The sequence below is a fragment of the Macadamia integrifolia genome, chromosome 4 (assembly GCF_013358625.1).
Source record: "Macadamia integrifolia cultivar HAES 741 chromosome 4, SCU_Mint_v3, whole genome shotgun sequence".
NCBI lineage: Eukaryota > Viridiplantae > Streptophyta > Magnoliopsida > Proteales > Proteaceae > Macadamia > Macadamia integrifolia.
Window position 1 is genome coordinate 12,738,654 of NC_056560.1, and position 15,101 is coordinate 12,753,754.

The window sequence follows — 15,101 nt, forward strand, 5'->3', positions numbered from 1 at the left end:
AAAAAAAAAAAGAAATACAAAGCCAAGCCATAGGCTATCCAAAGGCCGAAGCTCAGACAAATGAAGAACCAAGGGGAGGGGACAAAACAACCATCAAGGGGGATACAAGAAAAACTAGAGGTGGGGGCAAATTACATACCAAAAAAATAATGGTACACTAAAAGAAGGGGGAGGGGAGAAACAAAAGAAAAGAGGCTTCATCAAAGTTAGGGGGAAGGAGAGACAAGTGGAAGATCCCAAGCCAAAGCAAGGTGTCTATTTCTAAAAGAATCTAGGCACCTGAGACACCTATAAAGGATGTTATTCCTCACCTCAAAGGTGACGGCATTCCATATTTGATCAATAGAACGTGAAGAGGAAGTCCATCTCCTTTTATTTATTTTCCACCAAATATGGTGAATTGCTGCACAAAAAGCCAACTTACCTACAATATCACAAGAAGTTTTACCATTGAACTCTTTTAAGATCCACCTCCATTCTCTGTCAAAAGAAATGATAACTCTAGGGAGGGGCCAACATTTCCTGAGGATACCATTCCAAAAGGACTTGGAAAAGGGATAGGAGAAAAAAAGATGATCCACACTTTTTATAGAGTTCCAACAATGCAACAATTGGGAATGGCTATATTTCTTTGAAGAAGAAACTCCTGAGTGGGGAGGTATTTAGTCATAGCCCTCCAAGCAGTAAAGGAATGCCTAGGGATGGAAGAACTAAACCAAATAGATCTAAACCATGGAACAACAAGAGCTCCAGTGCGCACCAGATTCCAAGCAATAGAATTGGTGGATTTATTAGTAGAGTTATCCCATTGAACAGAATCACCACTACTCCATGGCCTAAAACGAATATTGGGGAGTTTTTTCCAAACCTCTATGAGAGAAAGAGAATTACCAGGGCCAGGAAGCCAATTCCCATTTCTCAAGATGGAGGAAACCTTAGCAAACCTATTCGAACCAGCATCATATCTGATTCTATCACAATATTTTAAAATAAGAATACCATCAGGATGCCAATTGTCAAGCCAAAGAAATGTGTTTGAGCCATCATCAATAGAAGATCGAATTTTCTCAGACACAAAATGCCTATATTTAAGAATTTTCCTCCAAGCCCAAAAAATATCCAAAGGATAAGGGGCAGTCCAAATCAAGTTAGACTTGAGGTATCTAGAATACACCCAGTCGACCCAAATGCTCTTCTTAAAAGAGGCAATATTTCAGATAAGCTTAACAATCCCTGAAATGTTACACTCTTTAACTCTATGAAGACCAAGACCCCCTTCCATTTTTGGAAGACATACCTTACCCCAACTAATGGCATGGAGAAAATTTGCACTGTCCTGACGTTTCCAAGGGAAGGAAGCCATAAGAGATTCAATCTTTGAAGAGATAGAAGCTGGAAGTCCAAAAACTATCAAAAAATATAAGAGTTTTACATAACTGATCTAATGAGCTCAAGGCGACCAGCAAAAGATAGAAGTTTACTTTTCCAAAGTTGAAGTCTCTTGCGAAGCCTATCAAGAATAGGAGAATAGTGATGTGCAGCAAGCTTTGAGAAAATCAAAGGCAATCCAAGATATCTGAGAGGAAGGTGACCCTCAGGAATGCCCAATATTGCAGTAAATTACGCCTTAAGATGTACAGACACTCCTCCAAAGAAGGAAAGAGATTTATGAGTATTGATAGAAAGGCCAGACATAGCAAAGAAGGAAGCTAAAACATCAAAAATAGCAGATACAGAAGAGAGCGAGGCTTTAGCAAAGATCATAAGGTCATCAGCAAATAGAAGGTGGGTGATCTTTAAAGCCTTGCACTTAGGGATAGGCTGGATGGAATTTGCCTTAGTTTTGGTCAAGAGGATTTTAGAGAGACCCCCTATGGCAATAGAAAATAGTAGAGGTGATATGGGATAACCTTGCCGGATCTCCAATTTGGATTCAAAATAATCTTGAGGGGAACCATTAACCAACACAGAGAAATAAGGAGATGAGATGCAATAATGAATCCAATTAATGAAAATAGGTGGAAAATCCATCATGGAAAGAACTTGGTTAATATAGTCCCATCTGATAGAATCAAATGCCTTATGAATATCCAGCTTAAGAAGGATAGAAGGAGGATGGTTTTTCCTATCAAAACCCCTAAAAATTTCATGATATAGACGGATATTATCAGAAATACTCCTCCCAGGGATGAATGAAGCTTGATTATGACTAACAAGAGAATCAATAACCAACTTAAGTCTATTTGCAATAAACTTATAAAGAAGGTTAGTAAGAGAAATAGGCTGAAAAGATAAAACCTGATCAGCTCCCTCAAACTTCGGGACAAGACAAATAAAAGTTTGATTGATGCTTCCAACCCTAGATGGGTTAAAGAAGAAACAACGAACAGCAGATAAAAGATCATCCTTGACAATGTCCCAAGTTGAAAGGAAAAACCCAAAACTGAAGCCATCAGGACCAGGAGGTTTATCAGATTTATGGGAATTTATGACCCCAAAAATCTCCTCATCTGAAAGAATAGTTGATAGAACCCTTCTAAGGTCAGGGGGGACATTAGTGAAAGTAATATCATCAGGGATAGGAAAATTGGGATTAAGAGTGGATGGATTAAATTGCCTAGAGAAGTGAGAAACAAAAGCTGATTTAATCGCATCCAGATCAGAGAGCTAAGACCCATCAGGATTTCTAATGGAGTAGATAGAATTAAGACTTTGTCTAGCTCTCACTGACTTATGAAAATAAGTCGTATTGGAATCACCAAGGGTTAATCACTTGATCCTAGATTTCTGCTTAAAGAAACTCTCTTCCTACTTAAGAAGGTCACCTAATCTAGAAGAGATAGCCCTATCCTCCAAACCTAAGGAAAGTTTTGACGATCAGCCTGGAGCCGAGATTGGATAGCAGAAAGCTGGGATCTACAATCTTCCACAGATTGAGAAATATTACCAAATGTGTTTTTATTCCAAACTTTCAAAACATTCTTAACAGACTTTAATTTCTAAGCAAAGATGATAAGGAGGCAAGATCTATCCTTAACAGGAGAATTCCAAGCATGATGTCTATAAAGTTTGAATTGTAGGGTATCACTATTAGGTTAAATAGGCAGCATGAAGCATGACCATAACTGACAAGGGTTGTCTCAATATCAATTTCCGTAAAGAAACTAAAATATCTTCATAATCTTTTTCAGGTTTTCATTTTTATGGGATGGTTGTAACTGAAAAAATTACCAAAAAAAAAAAAAAATTTCATCACACATTATTGATTTATTATTATTGACTATGACAATTTAGCCTTGCAGAAAGTGGATAGATAGTCTAGTTTTATTTTTAGTTCTCTTCTTGACTTCACACTACACAGGTATGTACCACGGTACCTCATATGCAATCTATGAAATGTATGTAATTAAATTGGGATCCTTAGATTGCGATAGTCCAAACAAAGAATTGATTTTTCTGTTCTGGCCACTATATTTTCCTTTTTGTTATCCCCTTTTGCCTCATTGAATTTCTCAAACTTGTCTCCTCCCTGCCTGGCTTAATCTGGTCGATCTAAATCTTCACCAGCCCTATCTGTGGGTCAGCTCAAGCTAGAGGTTATAAGCCACTAAGGTTTGCCTTTTTTTTTGCCAGCTGGCCAAATTAAAACCCATAACCCCTTATTCTCACCTTTCAATTAAATTTTCTAATTTCTTTCTTGTTTGAAAAAAAAAAAATAGTGACAATATTAATAATTGAATTTGATACATCATATTAATTCTTTTTGGCTACAAAAAATAAAATACAAGAAAAGCATCTTTATTGCCTATTCTATACAAAGGGAATTGCATGTAACAAGAGAGAAGTAGCCCACCAATGGGTGAACCCCTTTTTTCTTTGTCACACTTAAGTTAAAGGCTTATAGCCCGGAAGTGTAAGGAACTCCGGCGGAAGCAATCCAAGAACCACCACCCAATAAGTTTGCTACTGTAAACCCTTGGGCATCAAAGGTGCTCATGATATGATACCCTGGCCAATTCACTCGACCGCTTGTGCTAGACCCCGAACAGGTATTCGCGTACTCTCCATAGTAAAGAGTACTTAAACCAAAATTGCCACTCCATTCAAGCCACCCCGCCGGATCAATCAAGCTATCTAGATAAGTCTTCATTACTACAGTCCTTGAGTATTGCTTCCATGGTCTTCCCAAGTAAGTTTTCACTGAACTGTGGACTGATTTTAAGTCTGAAGTGGCTGTAATTTGACAATCATGGATCGAAATTCCGGTGTTTTCGTTCGGATCAGACCGGCCTTGAGCAGTCACAGTGTTCTCTTGGCCACGCAATGGTTTTCTCACATAGATGTTGCAGTTATGGAACACAACCACAGCGTCACCGAAGATGAAATCTACGATGCCATAGATGTCACACCTAAAACCCTCCCAACCTTTGGTTGCATGGCTTCCAGTGGCACTGGAAATGATATTAATCATTATCCAGACATAGTCTTAAAATAAAAAATAAGCATAAAATATAGAAGCAAAAGAAAGCTTACCAACTGTGGCAGAGCTGAAAGTGGTGGAACCATCTTGGACGTTCTTACTTTCTGTAACTATGGTGGCACCAATCCCATCTCCTAGTAGCATTATATTTGATTGGGTTATCTGAACGTTCTCCTTGTAAGTACCCTTTTTCACATATATAACAAATCTTGAAGTCCCACTCCTTAACTTGGATGAAGCAGACAAAGCCTGAGAGATGGTCTTGTAATTACCAGACCCATCAGCCGCCACCACTATATTAGCTTGAGAGGATGTTGTTGATGATTGAAGAAGCTTTCTATCAGAAGCAGAGACTCATGTAGGGAACCCACCAGAAAGCAAGCGTCTTCCACCACCACCTGGTTTTCTAGACACTGTTGAAGCTGAAGCTGAAGGTGAAGCTGCCTGATTGTAAATAGCAAGAGAGTTACTAAGAAACTTTGAGAAGTTACTCAAAATGGAAGGTAAGGAAGAGATATATGAAGCTGAGTTGAGCTCCATGAACCCATTTTGGCATGTCTCTGGATAGGCAACTGCTGCACTAAGCCATGTTTGAGTATGACAGTGAAATCAAACAAAGATGAGCGATTTTTGGGTTTTCCCCAAGGAAACCCCGGTTGTGATTGGTGGTCTTGACCATCGAGGTTGGGATGGTAATGGAGATCGGTCTCAACTTGTTGGCGATCCATTCCTTCTTGCAGAAACTCACTTAATTCCTAATGCTGTAACCTCTGCATCAGATACTGCTGTGGAGGAGATAAATCATCCTGTGCAACCATTATCATATGCAGCGGCTGTTGATAGCGATGTTGTTCTTGGGGATACTTCTAATGCTGCTACTATGGAGTCTTCTTCTTCCCTTCCTTCAATCGACAATCTTTCATCGCCGGTTAAGGTTGGAAATTTAACTAGTATGAGAATACCACAGAGTGCTTATTTGAGACAACTTGAAAAGCATAAATTTACTATCTTTGGGATGATTAATTTCAGGAATATTTCCATGGACTCTCCGTTCAATAATATCATCCTCCTGGTCTCTAAAGGAGGAAGTTGTTCTTAAATCTCTTGGTAAGGGATTTGTCCTTTTTCGGTTTAAATCTGAGGTGGATATGATGAACACATGGAAACGAGGTCCAATTAAAGTAGAGGGTCAGCTGCTTCGTTTTCAAAGATGGAGGCCTGAGTTTAAGGTTGGGGATGAAAATATCATGCATAGGCTGGTTTGGGTGCGGTTTCCTAATCTTCCTCAAGAATATTGGGATGAAGAAATCTTGCTTACTATGGCTAAAGCAGTTGGTAGACCAATTGCTATTGATCGGAGAACAAGAGACTATGGGCATTTTGCAAGAATTTGCATAGACCTTGACGATTCGCTGCCTCGTGTTGAAGAAATCTATGTTGAAAGGGAGCACCTTAATTTCAGGGACTTATTTATTTTTAAACAAATTGTATAGTATGAAACTCCTCCTACCAGATGTCTTCTCTACAAATGGTTTGGTCACCAACCTGATGTTTGCCCTTCAAGGGTGAGTGTCAACAATGGCTCCAAGGAAGAGATACCTGGAGCTAACTATGTAGGCAAAGACCAGTTCATCGGAGACAAGAGTGGCGGCCCAGGGTTGTGCCGCTGGCTGTGACAGAGCCATCACGTTTGGAAGCTGAGGTGGATGGCGATATTTTTGGAAACTTACCTGAGCGGGACTCTCCACAAGGTTAGTTTCCTAATTCGTCTCCGACTAATTCTATTCCAGAAGGTGAAGATCGAATCTTTGCTGATTCCACGCAACCAATTTTAGAAGTTATTCAAACTTCTTTGGAAAACCAAATATCCTCTCCACCATGTAATAATACTCCTTCAATGGGTGATCCTTTGGTCTGTGGAGATATGGGAACGGTTATGGGCCTAAACCTGGATACAAGTCTTAACCCGGGTAGTGATTTGGAGGATGTTTACTCTTCTGATGGCTCTATTCAAGAGGATGTCCAATTAGAAGTTGTGCTGGGTGTTCAAGAGGAACTTGTTGCTATTACAACTGAGGTACGTTCTATGAACATTGCTGCTGTTGATAATGGAAGAACTTCAATTGTACACCACGACTTATCAATGCAACCTGCGTTGGAAACGAACTCTGATGCCCCTTTCACTATGGTCAGAAGTGAAAAAAAAAACAAAATCAAAAACAAAAGAAGGGCACTTGAGTGTTTCAGATCAAAGAAGAGGTCAGAGGAGGCAAGAAATTGTGATGGTTGATGGAATTATTCAACGCAATGGAGAGGGTGTTGTTCGTCGCACCACTAGAGTAACGCAAAAAGCTGTTGCCTAATGAAGCTTATCTACTGGAATATTAGGGGAATAGGCAACTGCCATGCCCGTGCGGCTTTGCGCTTGTTGATTATTGATCATGACCCTCTTTTTCTCTATATTGTTGAACCAAAGATTGATCCACAGAGCTGTCTAAGGAAATTTTTTTCCTCTCTTGGTTATTGCATGGATTTTATTCATAATACTAGGGGGGATGCTGCTCCCAATATTTGGTTTCTTTGGAAGGAGACAATTGCTCCACCAATGGTTGTTCTCAGCTTAGATCAACATATATCCATGTTTCTGAAGGTATCTAGCATAAATTGTTTTATTTCAGTAATTCATGCAAACTGCTTTAGGGCTGTTAGAAGGTAGCTTTGGCAAGACCTTTGTTGCTTAGCAGGTTCAGCCACCCCCTGGTTGGTTATTGGTGACTTTAATACCTATTTTTTTCTCCCATGAGAAGCATGGCCCTGGTAGGTTCAACCAAGGCTCTTATGCTGATTTTTCTGCTTTTCAAGACACATCTTCCCTTTTGTCAGTCCCCTCCTCTGGATTAAAATTTACTTGGTCTAACAATAGGCAGTTGGGTTGTGTTCGTGTTGTGCTTGACCATAGTTTGTGCAATGATGAGTGGTTCAATGTCTTCCCAAGCTGTGCTCAAAGGGTTTTACCCCGTCACTACTCTGATCACTCACCTATCGTCCTCTCTTCTATTGAGATTTCTCGCCCGGTCAACTCCCCTTTCCGTATGCAGCGGTTTTGGGTTGAGCACCAGGATTTTAAGGAAGTTGTCAGATCTTCTTGGTTGATTCCTACAGATGGTACTCCTATGTTTATCGTAATATCAAAGTTGAAGCGTCTGAAGGCTTCTTTGCGAACATGGGCTAGGTCAACTTTCCCTCATATTGATATGGATGTTTGCAACAAGAAAGCTCTTTTAGAGAAAATTCAGCAAGTTATTGATGAAGCTGGAATTGATGAAAATCTTTTCTTTAAAGAGTTGCAAGCAAAATAAGATCTAAATAAAGCTGTCCACTTGCAAGAAAAATTGTGGCATGAAAAATCAAGAGTTAAATGGCTTAGGGAGGGCGATCATTGCACTAAGTTTTTCCATCTTTCTACTAAGATCAGAAAAGGAAGAAATATGATCAGAGAAATTGAAGGTGCTGATGGCTCTATGCTTACTGAGGTGGGTGACATCGGTCAGCGTTTGGTTGACCAATATGAACAGTTTGGAAAGAAGGGTATCTCCATCAAGAATAGTTCTTTACTCTCTGTGATTCCAAAGGTCCTCACTGATGCAGATAATATTAGCCTCACTTCCATACCATCGTTTGAGAACATCAGGTGTGCAGTGTTTGACCTAGATCCTTCCAGTGCCCTAGGTCTAGATGGGTTCCCTGGGACTTTTTATAGATCTTGCTAGGATATTATGGGTAATGATGTCTGTAAGGCTATTAAAAATATTTTCATAGAGGGAATTATCACAAAGGGTGCTAATAGCAATTTCATTACTCTAATTCCTAAGGTGGATAATGCCTGTAAGGTGGGACAATTCCGCCCAATTTGCTTAGGTAATTTCTTTCTAAAGTTGATTCCTAAGATTATGGCTTCTCGTCTGAGCTCTCTTCTGTCCCGTTTAATTTCCCAAGAGCAAGGCACTTTTCAGAAAGGAAAAGTCATTTTTTCTAGCATTGCAGTTGCTTCAGAGTTATTAAATATGATTTCCAAGAAGAGTTTTGGGGGTTGTATTGGGATGAAGCTTAACATTCAGAAGGCATTTGACACTCTTGAGTTGGATTTTCTTTTTGATGTCATGTCAAGCTTTGGATTTTCTCAAACTTGGGTGACTTGGATAGAGCAGATTCTGATCTCGGCCAAGCTTTCTATTCTTGTAAATGGAGGCCCCAGTGGATTTTTTGGAGTTGAAAGAGGTCTTCGCCAAGGGGACCCTCTTTCTCCTATGCTTTTCATTTTGGCGGAAGAAGCCCTATGTCGCGGCCTTCATGAGCTAAGAGATAAAGGCATTGTGAAACCGATTCCTGGTCCTAGGAATATCTACACCCCTTCACATCTTTTATATGTTGATGATCTCTTTGTTTTTATAAATACTGATTTGAAGGGTATAAAAAGTATTAAAAATTTCCTGAACATTTATCAGAGCTACTCAGGGCAGAATATAAACCTGGAAAAGAGTAAAATCTTCTTGTGAACAACTTCTTCTGCTAAGAGACATAGAATTAATGAGATCCTAAATATTCTTATCTGTGACTTTCCAACGCGTTACCTTGGAGTGGATATTTTCAGAGGCTGTGTCAAGAAAGAAAGGATCCTTCCTTTGGTTGATAAGTTCAAATCTAGATTGGCTGGATGGAAAGGAAGATTACTTTCTTTTGCAAGCCTAGTGGAACTGGTGAAGATTGTTATGAGCAGCATTCCATTGCACAAATTTTCAGTTTACCTTTAGCCATCTTCTTCGATTGCACTAATGGAAAGGTGGATAAAAAATTTTATCTGGAGTGGTGATGATGATACCTCCAAAGGTATTATTGTTAAGTGGACCAAAGTTTGCAAACCAAAATCTGAAGGAGGATTTAGCATTAGTCATCTCAGAGATGTCAACCGTGCTTTGTTGTCCAAACTAAGCTGGCACATTCGTTCAAATCCTTCTATTTTTTCTTCCTTCCTTAGAGGAAGACTTATGACTGATGATGGTAATCTTAAATGGTATGCCCCTTCTTCCTCTATTATATCTGGCCTGCGAAAAGTTTGGGATTTTGTGAGCAATTCTGAACGTTGGATTGTGGGTGATGGAGCCACAATTAACTTCTGGTATGATCAATGGATTAGCTCTTCAAGGCTTTTTGATGAAATATTTCATCATCAGCCGATCAATTGCAGGCTCAGGGCTTCAGTTTCAGATTTTATCTCAGATGGCCAATGGGATCTGCCCACTTTGCAATCACCTCTTATGCAGTCTATTTGTAATTGCATTTCCTTGATCTCCCTCCCTTTTGTTGCTGCTCATGATTGGCGAATCTGGTCTCTAACTGAATCAGGTGTTTTCTCAACTTCTTCTGCTTGGGAAAAAATTAAAGAATAATTACCTATTCAAGGATGGTGGAGGACAGTGTGGAAAAAATGGATTCATCCTAGATATTCAATTTTTGGGTGGAGTCTTGACCATGGGTGCCTGCACACAGATGACAAGATCACAAAAAAATCTATCCCCTTGGCTTCTATGTGCAGCGTATGTTGCAAATGTGAAGAAACTTTCACGCATCTCTTCCTTGACTGTGAGTTCTCTGTCCACCTTTGGTCTCTTCTGCTCAATCATTTTGATCAACGATGGAGTGGTTTCCCTTCTATTGAATGCCTCTTCTTGCGGTAAAAAAGGAAAAAGAATGCAGTTCATTGCAACATGCTATGGCTCCCCGTCATTATTATCATTCTTTTTCGGATTTGGACAGAGAGAAATAGAAGGAGGTTTGATAATAAAATTAATCCTATTGGATTGGTGGAGCAATTTGTTTTGAGGGATCTCAGTGACTTTTCTTCTCTGAATCCTATTCAAATAAAGTCATTGGGCGATCTTCTTCTTTCCAAAAAGTTTAAATTTAACTTCCTTGCCTCAGGCTAGAAGAATTCAGGAACTTTTTTGGAATGCTCCTCCAAAGGGTTTCTTCATGCTAAATATTGATGGGTGTTCTCTTGGAAACCCAGGAAATTCAGGAGTTGGTGGCATCCTCAGAGACAAAAGAGGAAATGGCTTAGGATGCTTTGCAATTTATGAAGGAGTAGGGACTAATTTTATTGCTGAATTCGCAGCATTCTTTCATGGCCTAAGACTTGCTTCCACCAAAGGGATAACCAACTTATGGATAGAATGTGACTCTCAAGTTGTGGTGGCCTATATCAAAAACCAGAAAATCCCGTGGTCCTTTCAGCAATCATGGTTTTTTTTTATAAAAGATATTTGCACAACACTATCTGGGAGATAACTCATTGCTATAGAAAGACGAACACAGTGGCGAACAAGTTAGCGAATCATGACTCTGCTACTCGTTCTACATCATCTTGGGCTTCTAGTCCTAACTTTATTATCTTAGGCCTTGAGTGGGACTGTCTGAAAAGAACAAGGTTCCGATTTTTGTAATGTTTATATTTTTCTTTGAGTTTTTGCTCTGTTGATGGCCATGCCGAAGGTGGAGCAAATATTTGAAGAGTGTTCTCATGTATTCTCCCATTTATTCATTTTTCAATTTATTCATTTGCTGACCTTTAGCAAAAAAAAAAAAAATGTTTGAGTATCTTCCCAAATGTTAGACAATAACACACGATTAAGCTAATTAACGGTGTAATCATGGAGCCCTACATAGTCAGTCCACGCGGCCTTCGCCAGCTCGTCGAAGGAGCTCAAGTCCATTGCTAAAATGAGACCATGGGTTAGTTTGAGCCTAGTTCAAAGTGACCTCAAGGGCTACATCATGGAACCCTTTTGTTTTTTTGTTTTTTTTTGCTAGAAGTCTACAAGAGAATATCATTAAATATGGGGAAAATGAAAGAAAACTGTACAGAACATCCTTTGGATCAATATTCCACCTTCGGCATTGCCATCAGCAGAGATAAAGATCCAAACAAAAGAAATTACAGTAGAAAATTACATAAACCGATATCTCGGTCTTTTTTGGAAATCCCAATTTATATCATCATTTACAAAGTTTGGAGGGTGGTTCCAAATTGCAGAGCTTCTATTTGTTGCAACATGCTTTGCCAATTTATCTGCGACTGAATTAATTTCTCCGTAACAGTGAGTAATGTGCCATTGAATATTGTTTAAGTATTGTCTGAAGTTTCTCCATTGTTGTTCAAAGAACCACGGAATAGACTGATTTTGAATGCAGCTTACAACAGCCTATGAGTCACATTCAATCCATAGTTTATCTATTCCTTTATCCCAAGCCATTTGCAGTCCAACAAAAAGAGTAGCAAATTCAGCAACATAGTTTGTCCCAACTCCTTTAAATTGCGCAAAACAACCTAAAGGAAAGCCCCCCATCATTTCTTATAATTCCTCCTGCTCCACAACGACCAGGATTACCCAAAGAGCATCCGCCTATGTTCAATTTAAAGCTTCCCAATTCTGAATATTCCCAGATTATTTCCAAGATTTTTGTTGCACGGAACCCTTTTGAGGTTACTAGAGGATTCGAGCTAATAAATGAATTGCAGATTTCAGGGTATGAAGTTTCAGTACAAGATGATATGGTGTCACAATTGGCAATCCTAGAAACAAATACAAGAAGAGAGGCAGTCACAAGACCTACAAAAACAAAAAGCTTATCCATGATAAAAACCCAAAACTTAACTACTAATCTATTACTTCCTTGTCTCTCCAATGGGAATGATTCGAACATGGAAGTTTTGGACCCTTTTATACTATCAATGATGGATGCTTGAACGCGTTTAGTGGGTTAAAAAAACATATATGTTTAGGCCATCCAAGAGGCTTCCATGAAAAGAATAAAATTGGCTCTTTGTAGTTTTTGAATTCCAACTCTGAAACCCACATAAGGCCATTGACTTACCAACTCCAAGTTGGTCTCCTTAGCGATTCTTTACATGAAAAAGCATACAATGAGCTTGTTTATTGGTCAAAATAAAAATTAGGGTCACATGTGTTTGGTTATAATTCTTTCTGGGGGAGGATTGTTTGGTGTATTGGAAACAAAGAATTCATTAAAGATCTAAGGTTTTTTAATTAAGTAAAGTTTAAGAGATGGATTTTGAAGCCAATGATCGGTAGGATCTTTTTTATTTAAGTGCATTTAATCTAATATTTAGGTGATTTATCTTTTTTTTTTCACTGTTGACACGTTTCTCACCTATTTTAGTAACGTTTTTCTCATGAGCCTAACAAAGATTATCACATCAGTTGGTATTTGAAGTCGTATAGTTATAAAACTTGAAATCGTATGGGAACACTAAGTTCTAATTAGATATAGCATAATTATTTGGGATGATTGATTAATTTATTCATCGAAGTCCAGGAAAAAAAAATTGAAGGAAAGAATAATAAAAAAGAAGAAGAGAAAATCAGAAATAGATAGAAAAAACTCTACAACAAAACAACAACCTATCCCTATAGCTTATTCAAGCTAAAAGTGATGAAGGTCCATCCTAAAATGTGGTCCAAAGACCAATCTCATGGACCACCCAACTAAAAGATAACCAATTCCAAAATTCAGCCAACATAACTTGGAAGAGTCATTTCTGTAACAATTTTCTATATGTAGGTTAGCATCTAGTCATTGTATGGGTATGGATTAGTTAGATTTGTGTTGATTGATGGTATGGTTGGACAGAATCCTATGTGAGAGGTGTTCTCCCTAGTGGATAGTGGCTTCAGTGTATCCGTTCTATATTGTGTAAAGTATGTATTATTATATGGGACCCATCAACAAACTAATCTCATTATGGGAGAGGCATCAATTAATTTGTATTTTAGGATTGGTCCCTGTTCCCACTCTATATATGGTCCCAATGCCTATTAATTAAAACTCAAGCAATTGTGTAGACAAGGGAGCAGGCCAGACTGATAGAAGAAGAGATGAGAGAAAACGCATGTGGAGAAACCTTCATCAAGTGTTATGGATCTGGGTATGTGGGATTCATTGTTTATTTACTTTGTTCAATGATTCAACATGATGCGATCCTATGTGCTTATTTCTGGCTTCCAAGATGGACTGAAAGATTTTGACTTCCTGAATAATAGCTCTTCCAAAACGGATTAATTAAGTCATCAACGAAGACCATATGAGATATGGCCTTGTTGTGCTAGAGATTTTAATGCCATAGATTATCTGCTGCCGAAGGGCAATGTCCAAATGAGAGGATAACGCTTGATCGCATAGGACGAAAATGTATTAAGAGAGAGGATCCCCTTGACAAAGACCTCAATAAGGAATGAATTTCTCTTCTCCCAATGAGTCTCTTGGTCCAAGCTCCATCAATTACACCCCTCGCAAGTCTCTCTTGAAGACTACTAAAAGGCTAGAATCATCTATGATAAGTACAACTTAATTTGTATGGTATCTTTAGGGTTTTTTTTTTTTTCTCTCAATCATTGGTATATCATTAAGATCAGGAGTTGAGATATTGTACAACTTTTAGGGTTTTCTTCATTTTCCTCTTAAAAACCTAGCCATATTGCTTTTAAGACAATTGAGTTTTGATAATACGAAGTGCTGGATGAATTTCCAGGAACCTTGATGAATTTCCAGGAACCTTGAAGAGTTCTCCATGAAACCTACAAGTTTCTCATCATCCTTGAAGAGTTGGTGTCTTTCCTATCATCTTTGCATCCTACATCTTAGAAGAATTAAAAGGCCACATTGTAGCTGTAATCATCTTAGAAGAGTTACATTTCTTCTTCTTTCTTTTTTTTTTTTTTAATAAGTTTTTTTCCTTCACTGGTGTAGAAGGAAAAAATCCATTCATCTTCCATGAATGATGTGACTATGTTAATTTGGCTTTAGATTTATCATTAACTTTCACACCATATTGGTCATGGTCATTGATACTCTTTCTAGTTTTCAGGAATTAGGTGCTTATGATGACAGGTTCTTCCGTCACCATGGCTGAAAGAAAATACAATCCTTTCTCTTTTGGTACCCATTTTTTCTCATCCAATTTCTCAAAATTGTCCTCCCCCTCTCCTCCCCACCCACACCCCCCCACCCCCCCCCCCCAAAAAAAAAAAAAAGAAGTTAATCCAATCTCAATCTTCACCCACTTTGTTTGTGGGTCAGCTCAAGCAACCAGCCAGGTAAATAAAAACCCATAACCCTTGTTCTCACCTTTCAATCAAATTATTAAATAGAATTTACTGAATGCATCACGAATTATTATTATTATTATTATTATTATTATTATTATTATTATTATTATTATTATTATTATTATTATTATTATTATTATTATTATTATTATTATTATTATTATTATTATTATTATTATTATTATTATTATTATTATTATTATTATTATTATTATTACTATTACTATTACTATTATTATTACTATTCTTATTATTGTTGTTATTGTTATTATTATTATTATTATTATTATTATTATTATTATTATTATTATTATTATTATTATTATTATTATTATTATTATTATTATTATTATTATTATTATTATTATTATTATTATTATTATTATTATTATTATTATTATTATTATTATTATTATTATTATTATTATTATTATTAT

General features: G+C 37.7%; 1 pseudogene; it reads right to left on the minus strand.

The window, feature by feature from the left end:
- Positions 1-3,898: 3,898 nt before the first annotated feature.
- LOC122076246 lies at positions 3,899-6,165 on the minus strand (annotated as a pseudogene).
- Positions 6,166-15,101: the final 8,936 nt, after the last annotated feature.